The sequence below is a fragment of the Gobio gobio genome (assembly GCF_949357685.1).
Source record: "Gobio gobio genome assembly, chromosome: 2".
Lineage (NCBI taxonomy): Eukaryota > Metazoa > Chordata > Actinopteri > Cypriniformes > Gobionidae > Gobio > Gobio gobio.
In genome coordinates, this window is record NC_137098.1 from 42,238,979 (window position 1) to 42,253,599 (window position 14,621).

A 14,621-nucleotide genomic window follows, 5' to 3' on the forward strand; every position below is an offset into this window, starting at 1 on the left:
ACAGATGGGGCTGATGTGTAGTGAAGGCTCAGTAACTGGACACACACACACACACACACACACACACACAGACACACACACAGACAGACATGCCACATTGCGTCCCTGCCCCTGATGACCTCGTATGGTCTTGGCCATTACATGTTCAGTTGTACCAGTAGATGTAGCAATATACATTTCTGGGTTATTTTAATGTGTCCTTGTTATGGTATAATTGCATAAATAAGTACTGAGTATTATTAATTAATAGCATGTACTTTAGGTTTAGGGGTTGGTTTAGTGCAAGTTGCTAGTAATTATTGATCATTTACTCTTGTTACAATAGTAAATACATGTAACGTATAACAAGGACACATTAGATTAAAGTGTTGATCGTCGACTGTACATTTGGATTCTCAATTATTAGTCTGTTGGTGTTTTATAAATCAGGTTTCCCGCCAATAAAAATATATATATACTCTACTTAACTCAAACCCATCATTGCTGCCTTTTAGTCTTGTCGTCTCACGTCCATTTCAAGCCTGCAAAATGCACAATTGCAATGCTAGTATTTGTGGCCACAACAGCTGGCTCACAATGCTCTCTTGTAGCTTTATGCTGTGGCATATGCCTGCCGTGTGCCACATGCTAATTTAGCCTACGTTGGCGCTACCTGACCAGATGGAGAACAGTATTGCCATTCTCACCATTAGACTATCGCCTGGGAGGTGAATGTCAAATAAAATCAAAGCATATGGATTCCTTCTCTGTCAACTTTGATTCAGACAAACAGAAGATCTGCTGTTGTTAGAGGTTTACCTCAGCCTCCCGATGAGAGTTCAGGAACATAACGATTGGTTTTATGTGTGCTTTTGCTATGTGGACTCAAAACATTATTTTGCTGCTTGTTCAATTGACTTAATAAGCTAATGGAACACAATTTTATTTAACTTAACTTCATTGTGTGCAATCCACTTAAATTTGTAAAACATAATTTGACTTAATCTGTTTATGTTGGGACTACATGATGGCCAGAAGATTTAGTACCCAGCATGTTTTGCATGGGGCTGAATAGGAGAGTAAATGTTGAAGTCTTATTTTATGTGTTTTTGATTAAGTTAAAAAAGGTGAATGTTTTAAACTTAAGTTTCGGCAGTTACTATAATGCTGAAAATGGCTCTTGTGCTTATACGATGAGCGTTTCTTAACTCTTTCCCCACTTAAAAAAAAAGAAAAAAAAGTTGCCATTCACCGCCAGCGTTTTTGATCATTTTCTCAAAAATGGCCCCCAGAATATTTTGTTGTATGAATATCTGAACATGCCAAAAGAACGGCCTCGATCTGCTTAAAAAATGTTTTATAGCTTCAACGAATAAAGGGAAATCCCGCACACTATCAGTACTTGCAAAAAATATGAAAACTTTTTATTAGCAACGTTTCGGTCTACTGACCTTCATCAGGCATATACCTATTCTAGCTAATTCTATAGCTTCAAAATTCTTCTTTTTTTTATCAACACTTGAATGTGGGTAAGTTTAAAAAACAACAACAACATTTTGAGCTAAAGGCTGAGAAAATCGCATTTTTGTAAAATACTAACGTTACATCCTTTCCAGATTGGATTCAGAACGATGATTAAAACATAGATGGGGTAACGTTAGATCGAGTCCATCAACACTAAGGTGACCAGCAGACGCCCCCGTTTTATGGGGATAATCCAGGTTTCTGATGTTCTGTCCCCGACTGGAGCTGTCCACGGAAATATCCCTATTTAACATATCCCAATTTAACATATCCCGCAAATACATTGCAAAAACGCCCAAGGCCCCACCAGGAGCAATCATTTAGTGATTATTTTCACCAACAGATGGCGTTGCGAGCTACGCTGACTCGACTTGGTCGCGCGCGCGCGCGGCTACTTTCTTAAGGCTACTTTACGTTACTTCATGAAGAAAGTAACCTGGAGGAGAGCAGGGCGCCATTATCCTCAAATATCAAAAGAAACATCGTTATCGCTTTTAAGGTAGTAACATACTAACTATTCATGTTAAATTAAAGTAATACTGTATGAATCAATTATTCTGCTTATACCACTGTTTACTTTAAGACATAACATATTTTATTTCAAGCCATTTGTTCGTTTTTTTTGTCCTTAAAGTGCTCTTGTCTGTAGAAATAATGTCTTACACATCTTATCCCATTGTGGCTAATTCCAAAACATTGTTTTAGAGCTAGTAATTGGTCAGTGTTTTCTGCAAGGACCAATAATGGAACTGTAATTTGTTCAGCAGACCTGGAACTACTTCATAGCTGTGAGTTTACTGGAAAATAATTGCACACCTTAGATCGTTTGTCAACTAATCCGAATCAAGCATTCAACAGCCCTGTGGTATAATAATAATAATATAATTTGTTGTGAATGACAGTTAGAAATATGACCGAAGGAGTTTGTTGCTACCACAGTTAGCTAGAATACACATTCGCGTAGCACTGGCATATTAGCGGAAATACGTAGACTGTAGGAGTGCGCTCTATGTGCAACCATGCTATACATTCTGTAGAAGAAAAACAAGTTTACCATGCTTGTGTTTGCTATTGCTAGCTACTTCATTTGAGTTGCTTTGCTACTTCATACTCAATTCAGCTTCAGATACAAAATATTGAAAGTTAAGTTGACATGGCAATTTCACGTTAAGAAATCTCATTTCCAACATGTGCTGACCACATTTAAATTAAGTTCAGCCGAAAATATTTTTGAGTCCATAGCAATAGTGCTTTGAAGCTTCTGAGCCGCTGCCTTCTTGACACAAAGATAAAGTATGTTGAAAATGAATGAAAAGAGATGTAAGAAGCAAACATCACTTTTGTGAATATGCATCTTTCACAGGTTGGCCTTCAGCTTTGCCTATATCCTGTTTTCCATAGTGAGTGCACATGCCTATAATCTGTGCACTCAGTATGGAAATATACAGACATTGGCTGTGATTTGACAACTGTTTTCTCATTCAGCGCATCTTGTTCTTCACCTTTACTGCTAGTTAGTTGAAATTCACTCCTTGAGTTGTTCCTCCTCATGTTCCCAAGGGAAAACATCTATGCAAACCGGTGAGAGAGAAAGAGAGAGTAAATGTTTAAACCTACTCAGACAACAGGAAAACAGTGATTTCCAGCAGTAAAGATGAAAGGGAATCTCGAGACAGAGCAATTTAAAGCCAATCAGTACTAACCCAATATAAACCCAGAGAATCACTTTAACTTCATCCTAACAGCAGCTTTTATTGGCCGTCTTCAAAGCTCAAAAACTAGAGCAGGTAATGCTGGGATGATGACTGATGATAGCATTACCTCTTCTTATTCGCCCTTCTTTAAACAATCTCTTTGATTAAGTTTCTTCTCGAGCTCTTAATGATCATCTTGATGCCTGTGATCAAACTTAGATAAGACTTTATCTGTCTGTCATTTCAGTTGTAAAACACACTCTTCACTAATCAAAGGGAAATTTATAGAGGTTTACGAACTGTGAAAGGTGTGAGAGATAGTAGAAAAATAGACATTGTGTGCATTTCATTTAATACATGTTGCTGTGTACCTGTGTAGTCATTAATGAGCTGTGTAGCAGATGCTGCAGTTGTCTCTGAAGAACAGGTGTTGCAGAGCTACATATGCAGCGTGCATGTGTAAAATATTTAAGCTTATAACAGGCAGCACACACACTTACACACACAGTGGCATGTGTAAGGTGCTAAAAGCAGTTAGCATCGGTGTGCAACTTGTGGCAGGACTGGTGTGTCTGACTGCACACCTGTGCACTTTTCATTCTCTCTTCTCTCCTTTCATCTGTCTCTAACGCTGCATTATTTACAGGTGCTTACTAGGACACAAGGCCTGTGTGACTTACAGTACACTTACAGTAACTTCCAACTGCTAGTTCTATATTTGTAATATGTTTTTATTTATTAGTAGTAAATAGTGAATCAATGTGAGTGAATGGCATATCTCTGTTTACCCCACATATATAGACTTCCCTTTTAAAGGTTGTGGTAAGTAAAGACATTTATACTGTTACAAAATATTTACATTTCAAATAAATGCAGTTCTTTCAAAAGATCTAATCATCAAAGAATCATGAATTTATTTATTTTTTTAATCAAAAATACTAGGTGTGAAATGTTTCTTGTTCTCCAAATCATCATAATAGAATGATTTCTGAGGGATCATTTGACATTGAAGACTGTGGCTGCTGAAATGGCTGCAGAAAATACATTTTTCAATTTCATTTTAAAAATTAAATGTACTTTTTAAAGAAAAGTATTTAAAATTGTAATACTACTTCACAGTTTTATTTGTTTTACTGTGTTTTTGCTTTGTGAGCAGAAGAGACTTAGTTTCAAACCAAATTAAAAAAAATAATCTTACCGACCCCAAACTTTTAAACGATAGTGTGCGTATAGAATATTTAATTTCAAAGGGATCCAAGGGCCCCAAAGTGGCAGACATCACGTATGGCACATATTTAAGGCCCTTGCATCACAATACAACTTTAATACACTAATTTGTAATATAAGGAAACATTCCTCCTCATATTGTGAATTGGTGTAAACCCTCAATATTTGAGTGAGTCCTCTATATGTGTGAATTTAGCAGATGAATGCAGCATGCAGAAGAGGAGGACCACACAGGGCTTGCAGATGAAGACTGAATGCGAGAACAGGAGCCTCATCGCCATGCAGATGACACGAGTCTGTCCCTCGACTCTGAGGTAAAACTCATAAAGAGTGCTTGTACACACACAATAGCATCTTCTTCATGTGCTGGCAGTTCTATTGTGCTATATGGCAAGAGGCCATGGAGAGTGCAATTATTCGTTTGTGATACATCCTTTTTTCCTGTCATTCCCGTTGTGGCGCAGAATGCTGGTTTTGTTCCGACACTCGGCGTTCCGGCTGGCAGCTGTCAGCTCCGATACCGTCTACTGCTCTCAGTGTTCCCAGCCGCTCCAGTCGGAATTCCTAATTAGATTTGCCATTTTCACGCGTCTGATTGCAATACATAACGACACAAAAAGGCCGGCGTCTCCATACACAGCTCTAACTGTAACAATTCATAACAATGCTCATTAACATGTATGGTGTTGCAGCATTGATTATGACATTACCATCTAAATGGATGACCTGCCCACGCAATTTCATTACCGGCTTGTAGATATGGATTAATAAACTTCTTATTCTAGTCCAGGCCTGGTTATTAATTACACAAATTAGTGAGGGGCAGGGTAATCAACTTAGGGTCTGTTTGCCTTATAATAATTGATCTAATTTTTAGCGAACATTGCTGTTGGGCAAGGTTGAGAGATCACCTCGTTAGCAAAAGTTTAATTCTGATCATAGTTCATGAGGCGTTTGCCTTAAGGTCAGATCTGAATGTCAGAAGCGTTTGAAATTGATTGGTGTTAAATTGAATCAATGTCATGTTCAGGAAAAACAATAACAGTTAATGGATGAGGCTGAAACGCCATCTGCAGAGGGAGGGAGAGATAGAGCAAGATGAGCAAGAGAGAAAGAGAGAAAAGAGAAAGAAGGAGGGAAGGATGGACAGAAAAGAAAGCAGCAAGGATGGGCAGGAAATAAAGAAGGAAAGAATGAAAGAACCAAGGGATGGAGGTGAGGAAGGAAAAGAAAGAAGCATGGACAGAAAACAAGGAAGTTTGGACAGGAAAGAAAGAAAGAAGGATGGACAGGAAAGAAAGTAGGAAGGATGTACTGGAAAGAAAGAAAGAAAGTAGGAAGGATGTACTGGAAAGAAAGAAAGAAGGATGGACAGGAAATAAGGAAGTTTGGACAGGAAAGAAAGAAGGAGAAAGAAAGAAAGAAAGAAGAAGGGAAGGAGAAAGAAAGAAGAATGAAGGAGAAAGAAAGAAGGAGGGAAGGAGAAAGAAAGAAGGAAGGGTGGACAGGAAAGAAAGAAGGATGGATAGACAGGAAAGAATGAAAGAACCAAGGGATGAAGTAGGGCTGGACGATTAATCGAAAAGTAATCGAAACCGAAATGCAAAACCTCTAACCGACGTAATTTTAGTTTTTAATCCTGGTAATACTTTCCCTTTAAAAAATTACTACAGCGTGTGTAGTCCCATGACTCTGCCCCACCCAGTTAGCGGGGACGCTGACAGTGATCAACACACAGACAGTGTCCTCACGAAAGTTTGTCAATTGTATGTGTTTAAAGGCTTGCCAGTTTGAACATTCAAGTGATTTTACACCATTCAATGACATCAATATGGAAAACATTGCACTTCAGTGCTCGTGAGCTGTTTTCTGTGACACCGAGAGCCAAACCGTCTTGTCTCTGACAATGCGAAAGCCCTGAAGCCAGATCACTTTCACTTGTGTCTTCAGTAAACTTTGACCTAGGATGGAGGGATGGATGGATGGGAGGAAGGAAAAGAAAGAAGATTGGACAGGAAAGAAAGAAGGATGGACAGGAAAGAATGAAAGAACTGAGGGATGGAGGGAGGGATGGGAGAAAGAAAGAAGCATGGACAGAAAATAAGGAAGTTTGGACAGGGAAGAAAGAAAGAAGGAGAAAGAAAGAAAGGAAAGGATTACAGAAAAGAAAGAGGAAGGGAAGGCGAAAGAAAGAAGGAAGGGTGGACAGGAAAGAAAGAAGGAGGGAAGGAGAAAGAAAGAAGAAAGGGTGGACAGGAAAGAAAGAAGGAAGGATGGACAGGAAAGAAAAAAGGATGAATAGACAGGGGGAAAAAGGATGGATAGACAGGAAAGAATGAAAGAACCCAGGGATGGAGGAGGAAGGAAAAGAAAGAAGCATGGACAGAAAATTAGGAAGTTTGGACAGGAAAGAAAAAGGGAGAAATAAAGAAAGAAAAATGAGGGAGGAAGAAAAGAAAGAGAGGGAGAGAAAGAAACAGATGGACAGTAAGGAAGGAAAGAAGCGAGATGTATTGATCGAAGATGGAAGAATGGCAGGAGGCAAGGAAGAGAAAAGTGTTTTATATTTGTTTATGAACAGACGAAAACCAAGCCAGACAGAACACAAAGAGAAAGGCTGCCGACACTGTTAATGCAACAGAAACAAAGAACGAAAGAGTTTAGACAACTCAACTAGTTCACAGCACTTCACCCCTTTATTTCACTAAGAGTGTCTGCAGATAATAACTACTATCAAAGTTTGCAGAATGCAGGCGTCTGCCGTTTTCTCCATCACTTTAGTGATTTCCTCCTCTCTCGCTTTGTTTCAAGTGACTGGAAGAATGCCAGCTGTTACAAATCCTCCTGATCCTTTACAAAGCTAGCGCACACCGATGAAAAAAAAAAAAAGATAGAGAGAGAGAGATTTACTAGTTCTATGAGGTCTTCACAAACACCTGGCTTCTCTCTCTCCACCTGGAAGAACAGCAGTCGTTTTCAGAATTGTGTGAAATTTCACACTCGTTTTTTTCACAACACATTTTAATATGCACTGTGCTTTTTCTCGTTCCTCCCTCCATCCATCCCGCCCTTGCTCACTTGCTCTCGGCTCCGAGTATGAAATCCTTTCATTCTCCTTTATTCGCTGTTGCCAAACTCGGCCTCCCTGCCAATCATGGCTGAGCGACAGCACATACAATTTTCCGCCAGCAATTTGCCCCCTTAAGAGGAAAATTGCTTTGGATAGAACCTCTCCCAGCAAGACAACCACAATAAACAGCTACAACTGTAATGGCATTGGTGCTGTCAGCCTCGGGCCGGGACGGGCGTTCTCACGCGCCGAGGAGAGATGCTTTAACCGAGCCTGCCCTGTAATATCCACACCTGCGCAGAGCCGTGCGCTCCGCCAATCCTCTCTTAAACATAACTCACTGCCATCGTGCCAGAATGACTGCTATGAAAGGCTTTTGTCAGATATGCCACGGGACGGCCCGTGTGCGTGTGTGCGCGGATTGTCATTTATTATATGTTGTGTGGTTTTCTGTCAGTGCGCGTATTGATTTGCGCGCTGGCGGGGAGGCAGAGGTCACTTTGATCGGTGTGAGATGAGGAGAGGGAATAGCAGAGAGCTGACATTCCATTAGCTGAGAAAAAAGGACTCCAAATAAAGAGGAATATGTTAAGGACAGGCGGCGGTGGCAGGGTGATATGACTGTAATTAAGAGAAGAGAGAGAACAGAGGAGTGTCTTTTGTCTGACGGAGACGGCCGAGATCCTGCTCTCATATTACATGCTTGACCTTTCTGCAACGCACCCCCACCCGTCCGCTCATCCTTCCTCCCTTCATTACTTCGCAGGTCCAACTTTTTGCTGCCCTTTTATTTCAGCAGGACCCAGATGACACCCAGTCGTTTTGTTTTGTTCACTTAGGAAGGACCGCTCATCTGGACCACGGTGTCAGCTCAGACTAAAATGGCCCATGTTTGAGGGCGATTATTAGGGTGGGGGGGGGGGAATCACTTCAGTGACAAAAAGTGGCCTGACGTACTCTATTTCACCTTACGTTGACCTTTCCAATGGGATTGGGGAACATGTGCAATACCTTAATAAATAATATTCTTCAAGGAACACACAGAGGCATCACTAACGTTACATTTGATATCTGTGTACACAAGGTTCGTGGCAGTCAGACAGGGTTTATTAGTTAGACGTTTTGAGGTCTGCATCTCCTCAGAGTGTCAAAGGCATAAGAGCACTACTTTATCATTGTTTGTCTGACTGGGGATCCCTCCGGGGCTGAGTGTGTGTGTGTGTGTGTGTGTGTGTGTGTGTGTGTGTGTGTGTGTGTGTGTGTGTGTGTGTGTGTGTGTGTGTGTGTGTGTGTGTGTGTGTGTGAGTGAGCGAGCGAGAGAGAGAGAGAGAGAGAGAGAGAGAGAGAGAGAGCAGGCCCTCCAGATGGGTTTGTATTTTATTCGAAGTCTTGGGCTTTTGATATCGAGCTATGCTACAAATAACAACTGGATATTCATCTGACATCTAGTTTATTTGTGTTATGAATGCGTGCAGTTCAATGCTCATAAGAGGGTGAGAGAGCAAATACACAGAGAGAAGAATAGAAAGAAAGAAAGCACCTTGTGCTCCTATCCCATTCTCTGTTTGACTGTACCAGGGTGTTGGAGTTCTGATGTTTTGAAATGAATGAATCATGATGGAAACGTAATTCAGGGAGTTAGTCAGACCCATGTCTTTCTAAGATTGACAGAGAGTTTAGAATATAATATTTACTGTAAGTGTAAATGTAGAGTTTTTATGCACTTATCCAGATGAGTTCATGCAAATCATATACTGTAACCCCTTATCTTTCCGGTTTTAGCTCAGACAGTCCAGTTTTGAAATACCATCTCTGCTTACCTGCACCGCCTTGAGATCATCTCTACTTTATACTTTATAAATGGCAATGTTTCTGTTAAGATTAAGTGGTGTTAGGCCTGTCGCAATAATCGATATATCGCACAATATATGTACATGACCTCAATAATATTTTGTGAAGCAATATATCGCCCATTATGTTTACATAAGTAATGTCACCAATATTTTACTCGATTGTGCTGTCATCTTGTATGTTTTCCGTGACGGAGGCAAAAGTGGTTCTCGGGCAGTTCCTTCAGAAACAGAGCGGTTATCGACAGGTGAAAAAAATGCACCATTTGAGGCGTTATAGTGTTTTCCTGACAACTACTGACAGTTTGGAAGAATAAGCCCAAATGGACTCGATTTCAAAGCCGCAATCCCCTGTTCCGGTGCACATATACATTTCATTGCAGAATGACGAGTGTTAAAGCCGTTTCACAAGGGCAAATGTTTATTTACTATTTATTAAAAAAATTTACATTTTATTTAGGATAATATATTTTTTTCCTTTAATTTCCATGATCTAAAGAATTAAACGGTTGTCATTTGAAAGTGTGTAGGTCTACTTGCATTATTATGCTGTTACATTAGGATTATATATTCAGTGGCATAAAATAGTCTTAAAATGACAATAATATTGTTTATCGCAATTATTTCTGGGACGATATATCGCAAAACAAAAAGTAGTTGTTGTGACAGGCCTAAGTGGTGTACATTTTAGACATTATTGTCTGTATCCTCTGTTTTTGCTCTATTCTGCCAATCACAGCAGAATACATCAGGATAGTTCCAAACAGAATCACATCAGAACCATTGCTCCTCCGAGTGGTGTTTTGTTTCTGAATAATTCAGCATTTTTCAATGAATAGGTTGAGTCAATGATTCAATGACCCATTGGTTGGAAGAATGAATCAATGACTCACTCAGTTTTAGTTTCAAATTTAAAGTATAACCCCATAAAGTGTATCTTGTTGATGCTGATGTTTTTTTTATTAGTAATACCTCTATAATGTCTCATAAAGTAAATAATAAAATAAAACCTTAATAAAAAAGTTCATTTCTAGCTTATAGGATTTTTTTCTTCAGGTTTTATCCTGGCCTCATTGAATCCTCCTTTTTAGTGTTGTAGAAATGCACACCCTACCACACGTAATCCACACCACTGTCAATCAGAACCGAAGAAAATCACCCTAGACTGGAAATATTGGTTTAAAGTTCAAAGAGAGCCTTTGTGATGATATTGGACATAACTCAATCTAATTAAATTCATATGTAATTCACACAAATGAATCAATTTCATTATGCCACCCTCTTTGTTCACTATTGTACTAGGGGGCAGATACAACAATAGCTGGGTCGTGCACAAAGACCATTCTTAAATTGTAAAGCAAGTAAACGCTAAAAAGCAGTCAAACAAAGAAACAGGGATTGCTGGGGGATGGGGTACATCATGCAAAATTGATTAATATTTGCTTTCAGAATGACACTGGCATGATGCATGGGTGCTTCAGTCATGCAAATGAATATCTTAAAGAGACGAATCACAGCAGCCCCAGTAAAGTTCAACAGGCAGATTTGCATATTTATATTAGCTGTAACAGATAGTAAGTGCATCAGGGAGGAGGAAATATAATGCATTTGTCAAAGTATGCCTCTAACATGGCCGAACGCTGAGCTTATTAACTTCTAAAATTCTGATATCTTCAATTATTCACACAAAGCATGCCTTGCTAGATGTATTGTAGGACATTTTGACAAAAGGAACAGGCATTAGAGAGAACATAATGACCCAAATGGAGCCTGTACTTATTATAAAAGCACAGATATCAAAAGCAATATACCACTGATACAAAACAATACAGCCATACCATAACTTTACCATTGTGATGTAATCATAAAACAGCCCTAGACAGTGGGCTTGTGTCAGAGTTATGGTTAAGGCTACACTCCCTGCATTAAAAGCAAACTAAAATCATTTATTGCTCCCTTTTTAACACATATTAATCTGAACAAACCATTCAAACTGAATCTCAGAAAAAGAGGGGTGAATAGAGATCTCTCTGCTGTACCTTTAAACAACTTCTTAAAGGTACAGCTTCTCTTATAAAGAATTAACAAACAAAACATTTTTTTTTAATGATCGATTTTAAACACACACACGAGCCATTACGCCTGTCTTCAGTGTCACATGATCCTTTAGAAATCATTCTAATATGCTTATTTGGTGGTCAAGAAACATTTCTTATTACTATAAATGTTGTGCTGCTTAATATTTTCTGTAGAAACTAATTATTTTTTCAAGATTCATTGATAAATAGAAAGTTCATAATAACAGCATTTATTTGAAATAAAAATGATAAATGTCTTTATTGTCTCTTCAGATCAATTTAATGCATTTTTGCTGAGTATAAATATTAATTTCTAATTTAAAAACATCTTACTGACCCCAAACATTTTAACAGAATTGTGCATATAATGTCCAGTATCATCAGAAAGGCTTTAACCAAAATGTCCATATATATTACAGAGTATAGTCTTCAATCTAAATATGGTGTGTATTGTATAGATTTCACATGCTCTCTAGCAAAATGTGATAAGCAATGAGTTAATCTACTCATCTTCATCCTCCCACACTAATGGCCAACTGCCTCCCTATTCATGATTACAGCTGATAATATCATGTGACGCCACATGTAATTTATGGACGGAATAACATATGCAATATGTGAGAGGTTGTATGCTGCCTTGACGAAAGGTGATACACAAAATAAGAGACGGAATATTCAATTAGTAATCTGCTGAGCCATATGTTAAGCACTCAAGCCATTCCTTATTCTAAAGAATATTTTGAAAAACAACTCCATTTTGAGCCATATCAATGAACACCATTAGTTTAATGCAGTCCAGAGTAGTGAACTGTAACTTTATCTGTGTGCTGTTTGAATGGTTGGGTTTAGTGCTGGCAGACACTCAATCTCTTGGGTTTGCTCATTGTTTTCATCAGGTGCACTGTTCCTATTCATAGTGTTAAACAGGCCATTATACAACTGCAATTACAACACACTCCACCGCTCTGCAGGTGCTAGGAACCCTGGCAAAAAGGGGAGTTTTAGCTTTGCTCACACTCAAAGTGAATGGCATCCCATACTTTGTGATTGCCAGTTTTGTAGTGTTGGTACACTGCAGTAGCGTTGCCAGATTAGGATAGTTTTACACTGCTGGTTGCTTTACACTTTGCCATGAGGGTAATGCAACCCTGAGGAAAAGGATTTAACTCTGCATATGTTGTGTGAGTCTTGCTTGTTAGTTTGACTTCACTTGCAGGATTTCGGCTCTGAATGTGTATGAAATTTGGCAGCCCTAAAAAATACTACCAAAATGTTATGATGCTTTTAGATATGCTGTACACTACCGTTACCGGTCCATCATTTTTTTTATGCTCACCAAGGCTGCTTTTATTTGATCGAAAGTACAGTAAAGCAGTAGTTGTGAAATATTATTACAATTGAAAATAACTGTTAATTTTAAAACGTAATTTAATCATGTGATGGCAAAGCTTCAGCAGCCATTACTCGAGTCTTCAGTGTCACATGATCCTTCAGAAATATGACCCTTCTAATATGCTGATTTGGTGCTCAAGAATAATTTCTTGTTATCATTGGTGAAAACAGATGTGCTGCTTATTAAATTTGTGGAAACTGCAATGCATGTTTTTTCGGGATTCTTTGATGAATAGGTGCAAATGCAAAAGAACAGCTTTTATTTTAAATTGAATTTGTTGTTGTTGCCGAATAAAAGTATTATTTTCTTGAAATGAAAAACAAACGAAGAAATAACCTTACCAACCTCAAACAGCAGTGGAGATATAGTACTATGGATGGATGGATGGATGGATGAGTGTAAGCGAGAAACCGAGAGACCCCAGGCGCAGCCTTAAAAGGAAACGTAAGTGACTTGTGGTTTTTGCGGGCAATATTTCTTCATCAGCCTTAACTGGAGCAGACAGGCCACAATTAGTTGGATTTATGCTTTTCTTCAGAAATATGAACAAGCTACAATCGTTTCAGCACTGCAGTGATGATAACACCAAATCTAATCAGAGAGAGCAAAATGGATTTTAAAAGCCTGTTGCTGTAATGCTTCCACTCATAACCAACCATTTCAACCACATGCTTAACTTAATTCCCCTCAGAGAGACAGGCTGCCCAGAGAGGTCTGAAATATAACTGGGTCATATAAAGGGACTCTTTCTCTGCATTTAACAGGCAGAAGGACACTTCAACTTAGTTGTATGATGAATGAATTACAGACTGAGAGAGTAACAAACAATGCAGAAATTTCATTATGGTTTCCCACGATAACTGAATTAAGGAGGACAAAACTCCAACAGATAAAAAGATGGAGAGATGGATTGATGGGTAGCAGTATGTTGGTTATTGACAGGGACAGATATGGTAGTTCTTGGGATTCCTGGACACACTGATGTTATTCACCTAATGCTCAACATGTAGGTGCTATTTGGCTAAAAGCAGCCAGTGAGAAGCATGCATGAGTAACTATGATGGACTTTCATACAGCAAAATAACTTTTAGTTAAAATAGATATAAAATCAACCAGACAAATACACCTTTAGCTTATATTCTCAGGTGGAAAGGATGCCAAATTGTGCGTAATTACTGTATTGAGCTGATATGAAATATCAAATGTTGAGTTCAATAGCTCCCTTGGTGGGGGAAAATTCACTGTACACTTTATGAGCTCATAAATCAATACAAGAAAAAACAGCAGTTAAGCATCCAACAGAAGCTATTAAATCACTTAGCTGGATATTAAGTCAGGCTATGTCAGCTGCCAATACTTTTTAACACCTCCTGCTAAGCAAGCAGTATAGACCGGTGCTGATTGCTTCAACTTTTACACATACTGAAATATTCACCATAGCACAGTGTGCTGTCACAACATTGGCAAAGTAGAGATGATTATGTGCTATATCACAGGGTGAAAAGGAAAAGAAAAAACAAGAGAGAGAGGTGGGATTTATTAAATAAGATTTTAAACATCTGGGTTTTTTTTTCATAATTGTTTACAAATTTTGAATGTGTAAACTTTTCACAGATCTGTGGGAAATAGATAGATCACAAATACACACAGGCATTTAGATACACTTTAAAACCTTGATTTTACTGGGACGTAAGCAGTAATTCTGCTTTTTAAAATAGCATGTAAACTAGGGCTGAGTTGAAAATATTGTATCCCATTTTTAATCAATTATCATTTTATCATCAAAAACTGATATCGATTCATAAA